The following is a 15,694-nucleotide window of genomic DNA, read 5'->3' as shown; positions in this document are numbered from 1 at the left end:
CATATAGTGAGTGTAAGCTTCCAGTCTTTCTGACAAAATTCCTACCCCTACCTGAGGGAAAAAGTGAGTAAAAGAATTGCTCCCATCTATTTTTGTACACTATGCCTCTCCTTGCCCTGTAAAATACTTCTCTATAATCAATATTATGTGGAACTCCATGTAATTGTCTTGTGACTCTTAATGTGGGGGCTACCTTAGCAAGGACACATTTACCTGATCCCCCTACTGCCAACCATGAGTAAGCATTTTTCTTTCACAGAACTGGTAAAAACCTCTAGGGAGTGCGACACCTCCTACCTTTACATTTGTAAGTAAGGCTGAAAGAAATGAGTGAGTGATGTTACCTGATGTACTATAAGGGTTTAGGCCATGAATGTCCACTCGTTCTTCACAAGTTCTAAACATGGAGTTATTGACATTACCATAAATATCCCTAAATGTATGTCTTGCCCCATCCTTCCCATTCAGTACCAGGACTCCTCTGGGACACTCAGTGTCCCCCATCTTCTGTCTGTTGACTATATGTATGGACCTTGTCCCACCATCATCTAGTGTTCCTTGAGCTAAATCATTATGAACCACACAAATAAGGCTGTCCCACTCTGGCTACTATTGCTAAGGGGGGGTGAATTTATTCTCCTTTGAGGACTAATTCTGGCTCTATAATTGGTCCTGGAAAAATTATCTTCCCAGTATACCCAATTAAATCTCATGGCTTCTTCTCAAGTTACCTGAAAGGCTATTAAGGGTATCCCTGATTCAGCAGTCATTGGCAAATGTGTACACACCCAACAGTCAGTCTCATTGTTAACTCTTGCAATGGCCTTATGAATGGCAAGTATAGCATTCTTTCCTTTTATCTCATGTCCATAGTCAGTGATGTGAGTTGCCAGCATGACAGGAGTTAAGACAGAGAACAGGATCCATAGTATCTTCATTTTCTTCATGGGTAGAGCAGCTTTGCTTCTTTCCGACTTAGGTGGCAACTCACCAGGGGCTTTATTGTATCCTTTCTGGTAGTCATGGTCCTGTGAGCAACACAGGTGAGGTGGTCTGCAGGATGTCCTCGGGTTCACTCCAGGGCAGGTCTGTTCTGGCCTCTTTTGCAGTGTGATGTGTGTAATCAGGTGGATCAATTGCAGACTCTCACCTCAGTCGGATTCGTTAACAGTACCTGGAATGGTCCTTCCCACCGCTCGGACAAAGAACTGCAACGTAAAAAGTTTATCATCACAAAGTCACCAGGCATTAAATCATGGCAGGCCACAGGACTGCTTGGTTGTTGAGAAATGACAGAATCATGAATTGTCTTGATCTGTCTACTCATATTAATAAAATATTTAACAGTCACATCTTGGGCGATAGCAAGGTCCGGTGTTGGGACCATCATAAGATTATATACAATTACTCTGCGCTCAATACCATATGGTCCATAGGATGATTAAAAACACATGCAGAATTCTTAATAATTTATTTAGTATAATGCACTTTAAAACTCAAAAATCAACCACAATAGAATATATAAATAATGTACATAATATACATGACTGAGGGAATTAGATTAAATAGCAGAAATCACTTCACACATGATGCTGATTTTCAATTTCTATGTATAGTAATCCAACCTAGTGGATAATTTTCCTAAATCCTAATAAGAGGTGGATCAACCTAACTTTAATCAGTGCACTGATTTGGTTAATGGGGGATATCAATTGATAATAGTCCCACAAATAGTTAAATTTACTGTTCCCACGGGTGCTCATCCCGAGCACTAGGTAAAGTTCCAATAGTTATATGAAGAATAAATAGTGTATTAGACCGGTATTAGTGCTTAGATCATAAATGGATCATACCACGCTCACCACCAAGACGTGCTAATAATGTTCAGAGATCGGGTCAGCAGTATTGAATTGAAAGGAGCCGGCTGGGAGGCACCGGATGTCTCCGTTCTCCCTCGTGTTTGTGCCGCTACCTACTTCCAGAAGCCGCCCAAAGCCGTCTAGCTGTGTGGGAGGATGCGTGTCCACAATAGCAGAGTGTCCCCGGAATAAGACAAGCAGTCACCAGTGGCCTCTGACGCATTTCGCTCGTACCAGAGCTTTGTCGAAGAGTAGCCTTCTCCTTCCACTGTGACTCTATTTAGACTCCTTAGGTATCCACGATTGGTCCATCCAACTCGGTACACCTGTAGTTGTAATTAAATGATCCACCTCTTTATAGGGATCCACCTCTATTATTTGTAACCCTTAATGGGAACCACTCTAATTAAAACACTCCCACCTCATATACACATCCCATACCATAATTAACGGATGTTAAATGTTTAATTTAAACCGGATAATATTATATAAATATACTAATTGTTCCTATAATCTAGACATATTTAAAATATATAAAATATATAAAAATATAACTAAAATAAGCCATGTATATTCAAACTCACGGACTTCAAATCTGTAAACCATTACTCTACTCATAGTGCTATCTCTAATGCTAGATGCTCCAAGACATCATTCTTCGAAAATTCATCCCTCTTGGTAGAGTCTAATGCAATATTCAAACGAATTCAATCTAATTAATATGCACAACTTAGAAAAGCCTAAAGATCCCCCCATGTTTTTCCAAAGACAATCCTTCCAAATTAAAATACATATTTAATACTTATTATTTAGAAGACCATAATAAATTTAATTTGATATTGTATTTAAATTTTACTTTATACATAAACACATATAATTTTTATCCTAATGATCAACATAAAATATAATACAAAAAATTAAAAATTAAAAGTTAATTAATATACATATATATACATGCGCGTGCACATATACATACACACATATATATACATACACAAATGAATTACACATATGCGTACAACCGATCAAAAGAATTCCTCTCTCCGATTACGTGGAGTACTATTAATTAAAGGCAGCTAATCAGACCCCAAATCAGGATCGAACCTACAGTTCAAATAAACCCCAGCTCTAAGTCTGTTCTTAATCCAGAACCCATGCGGCACCAATGTATTCTTCTCTATCTAGTGAAAATACACTGCACTAAATGTCCAGATCTATAGCTGCATATATAACCGCTTTAATGAAGTATCACTCAGTTGATTAATCATTAGGGGTGGGGACGAGCGTGGAGCAGGGGTCAGGCACTCATTCTCATAAGATACCATATGGAAGTGGGGATACAATCAGACCTATTGATCTACCCTAAAAATACCAATAACACTACTATTACACCATAGCGGGTAAGCCGGTCTAACTAGGCATAACTACATATATATTAGACCGATGTCACTCACCATCCATACTAGCCTAACAAAGATGTCAACCTCAAAAAGATTAGTGTTTCAAGCAAAAGACACAAAGTTGATGGTTTCGTTTAAACCTTGTGGAAAAATGGTTTGAAGTTGGTGCATCCATAATACTTCTTTATTACACAAGGTACGAAATCTGTCCCCCCCTCTGGCCGTACTTTAGATTTGTTGTACACCCACAATAGAGAGGTGATCTACTAGACCAGGCCTGGCCAACCTGTGGCTCTCCAGCTGTTGTAAAACTACAAGTCCCATCATGCCTTGCCACAGTTTTGCTATTAGGGAATGCTAAAACTGTGGCAGGGCATGCTGGGATGTGTAGTTTCACTACATCTGGAGAGCCACAGGTTGGCCAGGCCTGTACTAGACCATTATGTGTATCCTGAAAATGTCTGGATACACTATGCAATGGATTTCGTTTTAGAATATTGAGTCTATGTTCCCTAAATCTTGCTTTCAAGGGACGTGTAGTCCGACCCACGTACTGCAGGCCACAAGGGCACTGCAGTACATATATGCAGTAGTTGCTGTCACAGTTGATAAATTCTTTTATGGGAAACCTCTCCTTTGTGGTATGTGATATTACTTCCTTAGTCCTATTACGGATAAAATTACATGTGAGGCATCTTCTCCCATTACATTTATAACATCCCTTGATGGACTCCTTTATCCAATTTTCCTAATGGCCTGAATCTTTATTCTCGTTTTTCCTTAACATACTGGGAGCCAATATATTTTTAAGGCTATTATTCTTTTTGAAAACTACTTTAAGTTGAGGATTCAGGACCGGTTGGAGTATACGATCTTGTTGTAGGATACCAAAGTTAGTTTTCAAAATTGATTTAATTTTACTAGACTGATTATTGAATTTAGAGACATACACCAGTTGTTTCTCTATATCGGTATCGTTGCTAACCCATACATTATGAGTCAGCGATGCATTCTGTTTAATACATTTACTGTTGTTCCTATTTCCACGTCAAGTGTTGTCCTTATCTTTTCTATCTTTATTCCTACTTCTATTTCTGTTGTGTAGAAGTGTACTCCGATTACTATTGAGGACTCTCTCGTATGCAGACTCAAGGATAAACTTTGGATAGCCTCTCTCCATGAAGTCCTGATACATTTTTTCTGCCTGCGGAATAAATAATTCCAAACTAGAACAATTCCGACGTAGACTACTAAATTGGCTGTACGGCACATTCTTCAGCCATGGTTTGTAATGACAACTGGTATAGTGTAGGAAACTGTTTGTATCCACTGGTTTCCTATAATTATTGGTAATAAGACAATTACCCTCTGAAGAAATAATTAAATCAAGAAAATTAACAGAAATGTTACTAAAATTAAGTGTAAATTTAAGATTATAAGAATTAGTATTCAAATGTGCAACAAAATCAAGTGGCAAGTGTTCATCCCCATTCCAAATATTGATTAAAACGTCAATGTACTGGCCATAGTACACGAGGTTTGTGCCAAATGGTCCCCCCCAAATATATTGCTCCTCGATAGCACCCATATATACATTTGCAAAACATGGCACGAACCTCATGCCCATGGCCGTACCCAGTGTTTGCAAATAAAACTTACCCTCAAACGTGAAATAATTGTGAGTGAGTATGAATAAAATAGAATCCAACAAAAATTTGTTCAAAGACTCAGAGATCTCAACATCCGTTTCCAAATATTCTTTTATTTTCAGTACCCCCTTTTCAAGGGCTTGTACATACAATGATAAAAAATGAAATTGTGGCTCCCATTTGATTGTCTTCATACGACTAAACAAATGTGACGTATCACGAATGTGAGATTTAAGTGCAATAACATATTTTTGTAAAAAGTGATCAATAAGCTGTGATAAATTAGAAGTGAGGGTCCCAATACCAGAAATAATAGGTCGCCCCGGGGGAGTGATGAGGGATTTGTGAATTTTCAGGATGTGATAAAAAATAGGTGTGATAGGATATTTTACAAATAAGAACATATGTTCATCCTTCATGATTATATTTCCTCTGAGGGCTTGATCCAATAATTGTACATACTTTATTTGAAATTCCAATGTGGGATCTTTTGGCAGTTTACTATAAAATCGAGAGTCCTCCAATTGCTGGTAGGCTTCTCTAAGATAAGCCTCTATAGTGAGAATAACCACCCCCCCTCTTTATCTGCACTCTTGATCACTATTGAGTGATCCCGTTCTAATTCCTTCAAGGCTTTAAAATCCCTACTAGATAAATTAGAGCCATACGGTTTTTTACTACAGATGAGTTTGAAGTCTTCCATTGTTTTTTTCTAAAAGTACAAAATTGTACCTGACTTCTGACTGCTGGGATAAAAGTTAGATCTTTTCCTAAAAGAACTTCTATCTATGGGACAATCAATGTCCTCATGTTCTCTAATGTCAGTTTCCTCTCTTCTACATTCACATCCTCCACATGATTCTCATCCCATAAGTTCTCAAGGATCATAAGGGATTCAGTATCCAAAGAGTCCAATAGAATCGGAGATGCCTCCTCTATAGTTTTCAGTTTTTTGAAGCTAAATACCTAGTTCTACATAAATTTCTAACAAAATAATTCAATTCAACAAATAAATCAAACAGATTAGGATTTATTGTAGGGACAAAATTCAGCCCCTTTTTTAATAAGGATATCTGATCATCAGTAAGAGTCTTATTTGTTAAATTAAAAATACCCTCCTGATTTACTGGAATCTTGGTTTCCTTACGTAACTTCCGCCCTCCTCTTCTCCCTCTGGTTCTCTCTGCCTTTTTGGGGTACCTCCTGTAAGTGGTGCATACCGATTTTTGTGGTGAAACTGCTCTAATCGGTGACCCTCTTCTAAAAAAGGTTTTGTCTTCAATGGTCTATCATAATTAGAGTGCCTCTCCATTGGGGCATGAGTCTCATCCCAGCTATTTCTATAGATTGATCGGGGGGAATAATAAGTATATGCATTTTTTTCACTGGGTAATCTCCCTCTGAAAGGGCTTTGTTTAGGTCTAACAACTGGATTAATCTGCAAACCTCCAGCCGCCTCAAGGCTCACAGAGGGTTGTGCATTACTCCTTACTGGAGGGATATAAGTATAGGCTTTTTTGCGGTATGTTCTTACTTGATTATCCTGATAATCCTGTCTATCCCTAGCTAATTTTCTATTTTTGTTTGCTACAATCTCTTGTTCAAATGTTTCTACACGTTTATTTGTCATCCTTTCCATTTCATTAAACATGGGAGAATCTTTATATTGAATCAGACTGGCCTTAATTTCTTCTATTTTAGTGACTATTTCCAAAACTTTTCTTTCTCTATACTGGATGAGAAGCTCAATCAATTTGAATGAGCACTCATCTAAAGCTTGATTCCAACTCTCAATAAGTTTAGGGTCATCCTGTATAGCTGGTGCTTTAATCAATCAAAGCCCCTGTGGGATTTGTTTGGTGGCTAGATATTTCTTTAAGGATACACTATCCCACCAGTGTCTCATCTCATCCTTTAATAGATTTTCTAATTTAAAGAACCTTTTTATCAACCCTTTTTCCTGACTATTAGGGTTATTTAGAACTAGAAGAGCATCATCTGTTTGTAAGTACATTTCTCTCCTTGAGAGACGATTGGTAAATCATGTGAAATCACTCATCCTAAATGACCCAATAATACTTACTCAAATAAAAGAGTAGATGTTTAAAGAAAATTTGTTGTAACATATAAAGCAGTCAGAGAGTACACACATCTACACCTCAGTGCAGACCTACTAAAAAAACCCACAATCTTATGGGCCCTACACATATCTCGATGCGCCGCCGAGGTGCCCGGCGGCCGATACGGCCGACGAGCGACCCGGCGGCGGGGGGGCAGTGACGGGGGGAGTGAAGTTTCTTCACTCCCCCCGTCACGCGGCTGCATTGAAGTGCAGGCAAATATGGACGAGATCGTCCATATTGGCCTGCATGCACAGCCGACGGGAGACCAGCGATGAACGAGCGCGGGGCCGCGCATCATTCATCGCTGGAGTCTCCACACTGAAAGATATGAACGAGTTCTCGTTCATTTATGAATGAGATCGTTCATATCTTTCAGAATATCGGCCAGTGTGTAGGGCTTATAAGTGTCGGCGCTTAACATATGAAAAGAGACAATAAAATAACTTATACACTGTAGAATTATATAGACTCGAATACAAAATAAGCAGCAGAGTATAAATTTATGCATGTGTGAGCATTAAATAATTGTGTCCTACCCCTTTTGCAGGATAGGACCCTTAAGCAAAAGAATATATACAATTACTCTGCGCTCAATACCATATGGTCCATAGGATGATTAAAAACACATGCAGAATTCTTAATAATTTTATTTACTATAATGCACTTTAAAACTCAAAAATCAACCACAATAGAATATATAAATAATGTACATAATATACATGACTGAGTGAATTAGATTAAATAGCAGAAATCACTTCCCACATGATGCTGATTTTCAATTTCTATGTATAGTAATCCAACCTAGTGGATAATTTTCGTAAATCCTAATAAGAGGTGGATCATCCTAACTTTAATCAGTGCACTGATTTGGTTAATGGGGGATATCAACTGGTAATAGTCCTGCAAATAGTTGAATTTACGTCCCGAGCACTAGGTAAAGTTCCAATAGATATATGAAGAATAAATTATGTATTAGACCAGTATTAGTGCTTAGATCATAAATGAATCATACCACGCTCACCACCAAGACGTGCTAATAATGTTCAGAGATCGGGTCAGCAGTATTGAATTGAAAGGAGCCGGCTGGGAGGCACCGGATGTCTCCATTCTCCCTCGTGTTTGTGCCGCTACCTACATCCAGAAGCCGCCCGAAGCCATCTAACCATGTGGGAGGATGCGTGTCCACAATAGCAGAGTGTCCCCGGAATAAGACAAGCAGTCACCAGTGGTCTCTGATGCGTTTCGCTCTTACCAGAGCTTTGTCGAAGAGTATCATTCTCCTTCCACAGTGACTCTATTTAGATTCCTTAGGTATCCACGATTGGTCCATCCAACTCGGGACACCTGTAGTTGTAATTAAATGATCCAGTCTTTATAGGGATCCACCTCTATTATTTGTAACCCTTAGTGGGAACCACTCTAATTAAAACACTCCCACCTTATATACACATCCCATAATATAATTAACGGATGTTAAATGTTTAATTTAAACCGGATAATATTATATAAATATACTATGAGAAAGTCAAATATTACCTTTGAACATAAGCTATATACTTATTATGGACTAAGTACGCAATTGGCGCACGGAGTACCGTAAGGGTACGCACTTAGCGTAGCAGATGCTAGGCCGTGAGCGCGACGCACGAGCGGCACGTACGCTCACGGGCTTACGCTTAGTATCGAGTATGCTATAGGCGGCCCGAGTATCGTAATGCTACGCTATTGGCGTAGTGGACGCTGTGCCGTGAAAGTGGGACACGAGCGGCGCAGACGCTCACAAAATGATACACAGTAAACCTTATTAACAACACACTGTAAGGGTATGTTTATACTGTAAACCTTAGTACTATAATACTACAATGATGTAACGCTTATTGACCTTGATAATATGAAAGCTGTTTGAGCGATTAAGACGCTCAAAAACCCTTGATAGTAAATGGTCAAATACACAAGACCTGGTATGGATTTAAACGACCACTCAGGCTCTAACACCTTCGTGGAAGATTCTTTTAGTATAAAAAGGGGTAAACAATACAGCTTATACACTACAGAACTAACATAAAAATCTACACAAAATAACAAGGAATAATGGGGGTCATTCCGAGTTGTTCGCTCGCAAGCTGCATTTAGCAGCTTTGCACACGCTAAGCTGCCACCTACTGGGAGTGCATCTTAGCTTATCAAAATTGTGAACGAAAGATTCGCAATATTGCGAATAGACACTTCTTAGCAGTTTCTGAGTAGCTCCAGACTTACTCGGCATCTGTGATCAGTTCAGTGCTTGTCATTCCTGGTTTGACGTCACAAACACACCCAGCGTTCGCCCAGACACTCCTCCGTTTCTCCAGCCACTCCCGCGTTTTTCCCAGAAACTGTAGCGTTTTTTCACACACACCCATAAAACGGCCTGTTTCCGCCCAGAAACACCCACTTCCTGTCAATCACATTATGATCACCAGAACGAAGAAAAAACATTGTAATGCCGTGAGTAAAATACCTAACTGCATAGCAAATTTACTTGGCGCAGTCGCACTGTGGACATTGCGCATGCGCATTAGCGACTAATCGCTCCGTTGCGAAAAAAATACAGAGCGAACAACTCGGAATGACCCCCAATATGAACAATAGCAAACGATCGTAAACACGAGCAAACAGAAAGAGAATAAATGGCAAACACAAAGGATAACAAAATGACTACAGAGAACTTACACACGTGGGAATGATTCGCAAGCGCGTCCTGGAAACCAGCCCTCAGCCTTCAATGTGAAAACCTTGCAGAGAGAGAGTGACTGGTCCAGCAATGGTGGTCTTTATATACACAACATACAGTAACAATACAATGGTCCCTACAATCTCATTGTTCATTGGACATAGGAATGTGTCTCTGCATTATAACAAAAGGTCATAGGTGGGTTCGAACAGGTGGGCTGTGTCTTTCTCCAACTGCTCAGGTGGGAGGTATCCTCAGGATTCCCGCCGCATGGATAATGAACAGCAAATACAGTAAATGTCTATAAACTACTTTTATACATAACTATACGCAGGAGCGAGCAATCTCTTCCTAACCAACACCGAAATGTTACTATTAAAATACTCTACAGCTGGACACTAAACACCACCGTTCAACCTTTATCTGACCCTTCCTTTCATGCAAAGAGGAATCCCCCTGTCCACAAACCGTTTACACTAAACATACTTGCTGACATTGTTAAGGGGAATATTATCTATAAAACACACTATTTGGGTTAAATATGTTGCGATCGAGTCGCTCGCTAGACGCTCACAAACTCCGCCGTAAATACACATCTCCATGCGCAGGAGACGTCGGAGCGTCCATTACGCAACCTGAGGGGATGCGTGCGCACGGGGGAGTGTGTGCACGAGCAGCGGGCATGTGCATTGGGGTCAGTACAAGGCATTGTGAATCAGGATATTTTTCGACTTTGACAGTTCACCCTTTGGCAGTCACCAATAACTGCCACTTTCTAAACAATTCAAGCAGAAAATATATATGTTACCATGAAATACCTCATTATGATTGGGAGTAGGGAGGAGAGGAGGAGGTGGGAAATGTATGACCTAGTGGGATAGTAAAAGCATGTGTGTATGAAATCCATGTCTGAGGGGTCATATATCATCGTGCCGTACGTGTTCTAAAATAAGCTTTGAGGTATTGCGAAGTATACATTGAATCCTTCTCATCCCATATTAAGGGTCTGTAAGTGGGCTAACAAACTCTACCGAGCTCTTTTCGGCTTCTAGTTCCAACAAATGGGGTGCAAATTAGTTGATGATACATGAAGGGGGAGAATATGTGAGTGCTAATATATGTGTCTATATCACCTGTCGACTATGTGTGTCACTACCTGAAGATAGTAGAGATGAAGATAAGAAATATGCGTTATAAATGCATTTGTATGATTATGTATGTGGTCATCTTTGGGTGTCTTGTTGAAGTCTTGTCGATGTCTTGTCCGATTGCTGTATCTTTGCTGTAAGTGGCAAGCAAAGCTCTTCAAGTGTCCATAAAAACTACAGTCTCTAAAAGCTCATCAAGTGTCTGTGACACAGTTCATCAGTGGTCTGTATGAAGGGTCATCAAATTCTTCTTCCAAGTGGATGTCTTTGTACCTTGGAGAAAAACAAAGGAGAAACGGGTGAAAGAAACGGACCGTGGAATCACGTCTTATCACAACATTGTCTCGATTGATGGGTCATAAATTAAACTAGTTGTTGTTACAATGCCCTCGCTCCTCAAACTCATCAATTTGGTTCTACGCTTGCAATTCATTAAAATCCGAACACATCTGAATATCAGACCAATCATTATGACAACGCCTAGGATACATAAGAGGAACTTCCTTACAGTAACGATAACATTTTGAGCCAATTCTCCTAAACCTGAGAACCAATTACGAGGGTTCAACCATGATACCCAGCCGGTTAGTTCATTACCCACAGAAGCAAGGGTAAGGTTGTGCTTCCTTCGGAACTCCCACTTCAATTGCAAGATATTGTCCATCTTTTGATCTATGACCTCTGTTGGGTCCTCAGTGCTGTTTGTGATATACGTACAACACTTCACTCCATACTGAGTTGCTAGGGTGACACAATACCCTCCTGTCACTGCTGTGATGTAATTTAGAACCATCCTGTGCTAGATCAGTTCCGTTTTGTAAGCTTGCAATTCTCTCCCAGTATACCTGAAGGTGTCATCATACATCTCGGTGATATTGTCTATCAGGTTCGCTAGCGCAGTTATATACCTATAATTTATAACTCCTCTGGCGGTATGGGTGATATCTAACGCGAGTAGGAATTGAATCCCGGTGGATTTGTGGATCAAATCAGAGGCTGCATGCTCTGTCCTATCTATAAGGTGTCTCTTTACAATGTGTTCGTAATGGGTGTGAGTGTAAGGAGCTTGAACATTGCGGTGAACATCTTTCATCTTTTCATGGGTAATGGTCATTACTTCTGGCAATACTCTTCCAATGTAACACAATCCCTCTGAGTTTGGGGCAAGCCACTTATACACCTTCCTCCCACATATGAAATATGCATCATCAGGGAGGACATATGGGACAGAATATGACATCACCATATTACAAACCTTCCAGGTGAAAAATCCTATCCCTAACTCTCTCATCTGTCTGGTACACGTATCATGTTGTATGATATGCGCACAGTGTCCTGGTGATACTTCTCCAACTCGCATAGGCCTATTTCCTAGAGTGTACCTGTATTGGAAATATCTTCCACTGTTGGCTATTTGGCGTATAAGTTCTGAGTCGATGGGCATTCCATCGGCTCTGTGTGAGAATGTCATGGTTCTGTTGTTCCATGTCACTTCCGAATTTCCCGGCTTTCGGGGATTGGAAATGTTAAAACATATTAGGGACCTATCTACATAATATTGATGGAGCTTCAAACTAGGAGGCTTGGAAATATTAAAATTTCTTGTCCACCGGTCTCCCACCCCTTAACTCAAGTACCTCAACTATCGTTAAAGAGTATGGCACTAGTACTGACTTTCTATGACCTTGAGGTACTTGTGAGCACACCCAGCATTCCGTTTGGTTTAAAACCTTACCCACTAATCAGTGATAGTCACTCAATGGATGACGGTCCATGTTGATATTAAGGCTGGACTGACATCTCTGGATGCACCCGTCCTCAACTATGTTTTCAAAATTCCTATAGATACAATTCTCTTCAGCTAACAATCCTTCACAATGTCTCTTAGTGTCATGGCTACCAGATCGTTTTCTGATACTCGCCTTTACTCGGTGATTGTGTTGCTCTTGGAATTCTACGACTCCATCCTGATCATCAGAACCCATTCCAGATCCTTTCTCGACCTCACTGGTACTCTCACTGAAACAGACTGCTCTGGTCAACAACAGGGTCAACAGGAAAACACGGACTGCAGTCTCCTGGGGCGAGTCCATCTTACAGGAGGAGAAAGAAAGAGTTGTAATGGGGGAAAGAAAACAACTAGGAGGGAAAGAAAACTTGGCGGCGACAACCACCTCTGATCTTGTAATTCTCTGTGCTCAGGTACCGTGACAACAATCCTGCCTCTCAGCCTTCCCGGAACAGACACTCAAATGATATGGTTTCCTCCACACTCTGTTCTATGTCACGGGCTTTCTCTGGGTCAGCGACCTTCTTACAGTGGGACGAGTGGACCCAAGTCTCTCTCTCGGCAACCTTCAATGCTGTCGTGCTGGTCAGTAAGACTTGGTACGGTCCTTCCCAATGGTCAATCAGGCAACCTGAGCGTAGAAAATTCTGAATCATTACATAATCCCCAGGTTCAATGTCATGACAATTACTGTCTGGCAGATCAGGAATCACCAGCTTTAGATTGTTATTCTGATTCCTCAACTGCTTGCTCATCTTAACCAAATACTTTATGGTTACTTCATTGTTACATTTCAAATCATCCTGGGGGTCAATCATAACATGGGGTTGTCGACCAAAAATAATTTCAAAAGGGGACAGATTAAGAGGGGACCTGGGAGTGGTTCTGATGCTGTACAATACAAGTGGCAAAGCTTCTGGCCACAACAGTCCAGTTTCAGCCATCACTTTGCTCAACTTGTTCTTAATAGTGCTGTTTACTCTTTTTACTTTTGCACTCGCCTGTGGCCGGTACAGAGTATGCAGCTTACTATTAATTCCCATTAATTTGCACATTACCTGAAAGACTTCACCTGTAAAATGGGTACCACTATCACTTTCAATTATCCTAGGGATACCATACCTGCACACAAATTCCTGCACAATTTTCTTTGCAGTAAACGTAGCGGTATTTGTGGCAGCGGGGAACGCTTCAACCCAATTTGAAAACACATTAATACAAACCAATACATACTTTAAATTTCTACAAGGTGGCAATTGTATGAAATCAATTTGTATTACCTGAAAAGGGCCGTCCGTTGGCGGAATATGGGATGGTTCTGTTGGTATCGCCTTTCCAATGTTCTTCCTCAAGTAGGTGAGGCATGTCATTGCCCTCTTACCCGCATGGGAAGAAAATCCTGGTGCACACCAGTAGGCTCTTACCAACTTGCACATACCTTCTTTACCTAGATGAGTCAGCCCATGTGCCGCCTCCGCTAAACTCGGAAGGTATGCTATTGGTGCCACTGGCTTACCCTGTCCATCTGTCCAGAGTCCTGCGGACTACTGGCCATATCCTTTTGACCTCCAGACTGCCTTTTCCTTAGGAGAACACAAATTTTGCATTTCACTCAATTTCTGTGTATTGACGGTATTGAATACCATCAGTTGTGTGATGTCTGTCTTTATGGGGGTACTGGCTGCTGATTTAGCAGCTTCGTCTGCCCGGCTGTTACCAAGTGACACTGGGTCTTGGCTGTAAGTATGGGATTTACACTTGATAACAGCCACTCTGTCAGGTTCCTGTATCGCTGCTAAAAGTCTTTTGATGTGGGTTGCATGCGCCACGGGTGTGCCAGCTACCGTCATGAAATTTCTGAAGCGCCATAGGGCCCCGAAATCATGCACTACTCCAAAGGCATACCTAGAATCCGTGTAGATATTGGCTGACTTACATTTAGCCAATTCACACGCTCTGGTTAGGGCAACCAGCTCAGCAACTTGTGCTGAGTGTGGTGGGCCCAGGGGTTCCGCTTCTATGGTGCCTTTGTCATCTACGACTGCGTATCCAGTACACAAGGGTCCCGAGCCTGTCTGTCTGTGGCAACTACCGTCAGTGTAGAAAGTAAAATCTACACCTTCCAGTGGGTTGTCACTGATGTCAGGCCTTGCAGTGAAATTTTGGGTCAAATATTCCATACAATCATGTGTGTCAGCGTCTGTACTAAATCCTCCTTCGTCATCATTCTCATCCCCCACCCTTTGTGCCTGTCCAGGCACACCTGGGAGATACGTTGCAGGATTTAGTGCGCTGCATCTCCTTATGGTGATGTTTACAGGGGCCATTAGTGCTAATTCCCACCTTATAAACCATGCAGATGAGACGTGTCTGGTTTGGGCAGAATTCAGTAAGGCTGACACTGCATGAGGTGTATGGATGGTCAGGTTGTGTCCTAGCACTACATCTTCGCTTTTACTCACTAGCAATGCTATCGCGGCAACGCTTCGCAAGCATGTGGGGAGGGATCGTGCTACCGTGTCTAGCTGAGCGCTGTAGTAGGCTACCAGCCTGCTGGCATCACCATGCTTCTGGGTTAAGACACCTGCTGCACACCCAGCACTTTCCGTACCGTACAGTTCAAAGGGTTTCCCATAATCTGGCATACCTAATGCTGGTGCCTGCGTTAGGCACTGTTTGAGTCTCTCAAATGCCAGTTCGGACTTATCTGTGTGCGAAATCCGATCTGGTTTGTTTGATGAGACCATTTCTTGCAAAGGTAAGGCCAGTATGGAAAACCCTGGGATCCAGTTACGACAGTACCCACACATTCCTAGGAAAGTGCGAATCTGTTGCTGAGTCTTTGGCAGAGTCATGTCGCGAATCGCCTGTACTCTATCAGTGGTGAGGTGTCTCAGTCCTTGTGTCAAACAATGTCCCAAATATTTTACCCTGGTCTGGCATAATTGCAACTTATCCTTTGAAACCTTGTGTCCCGTATCAGAAAGATGACACAGAAGCTGTTTCATGTCTC

This window comes from Pseudophryne corroboree, chromosome 3 (assembly GCF_028390025.1).
Source record: "Pseudophryne corroboree isolate aPseCor3 chromosome 3, aPseCor3.hap2, whole genome shotgun sequence".
NCBI lineage: Eukaryota > Metazoa > Chordata > Amphibia > Anura > Myobatrachidae > Pseudophryne > Pseudophryne corroboree.
Note: the sequence above shows the minus strand (reverse complement) of the source record.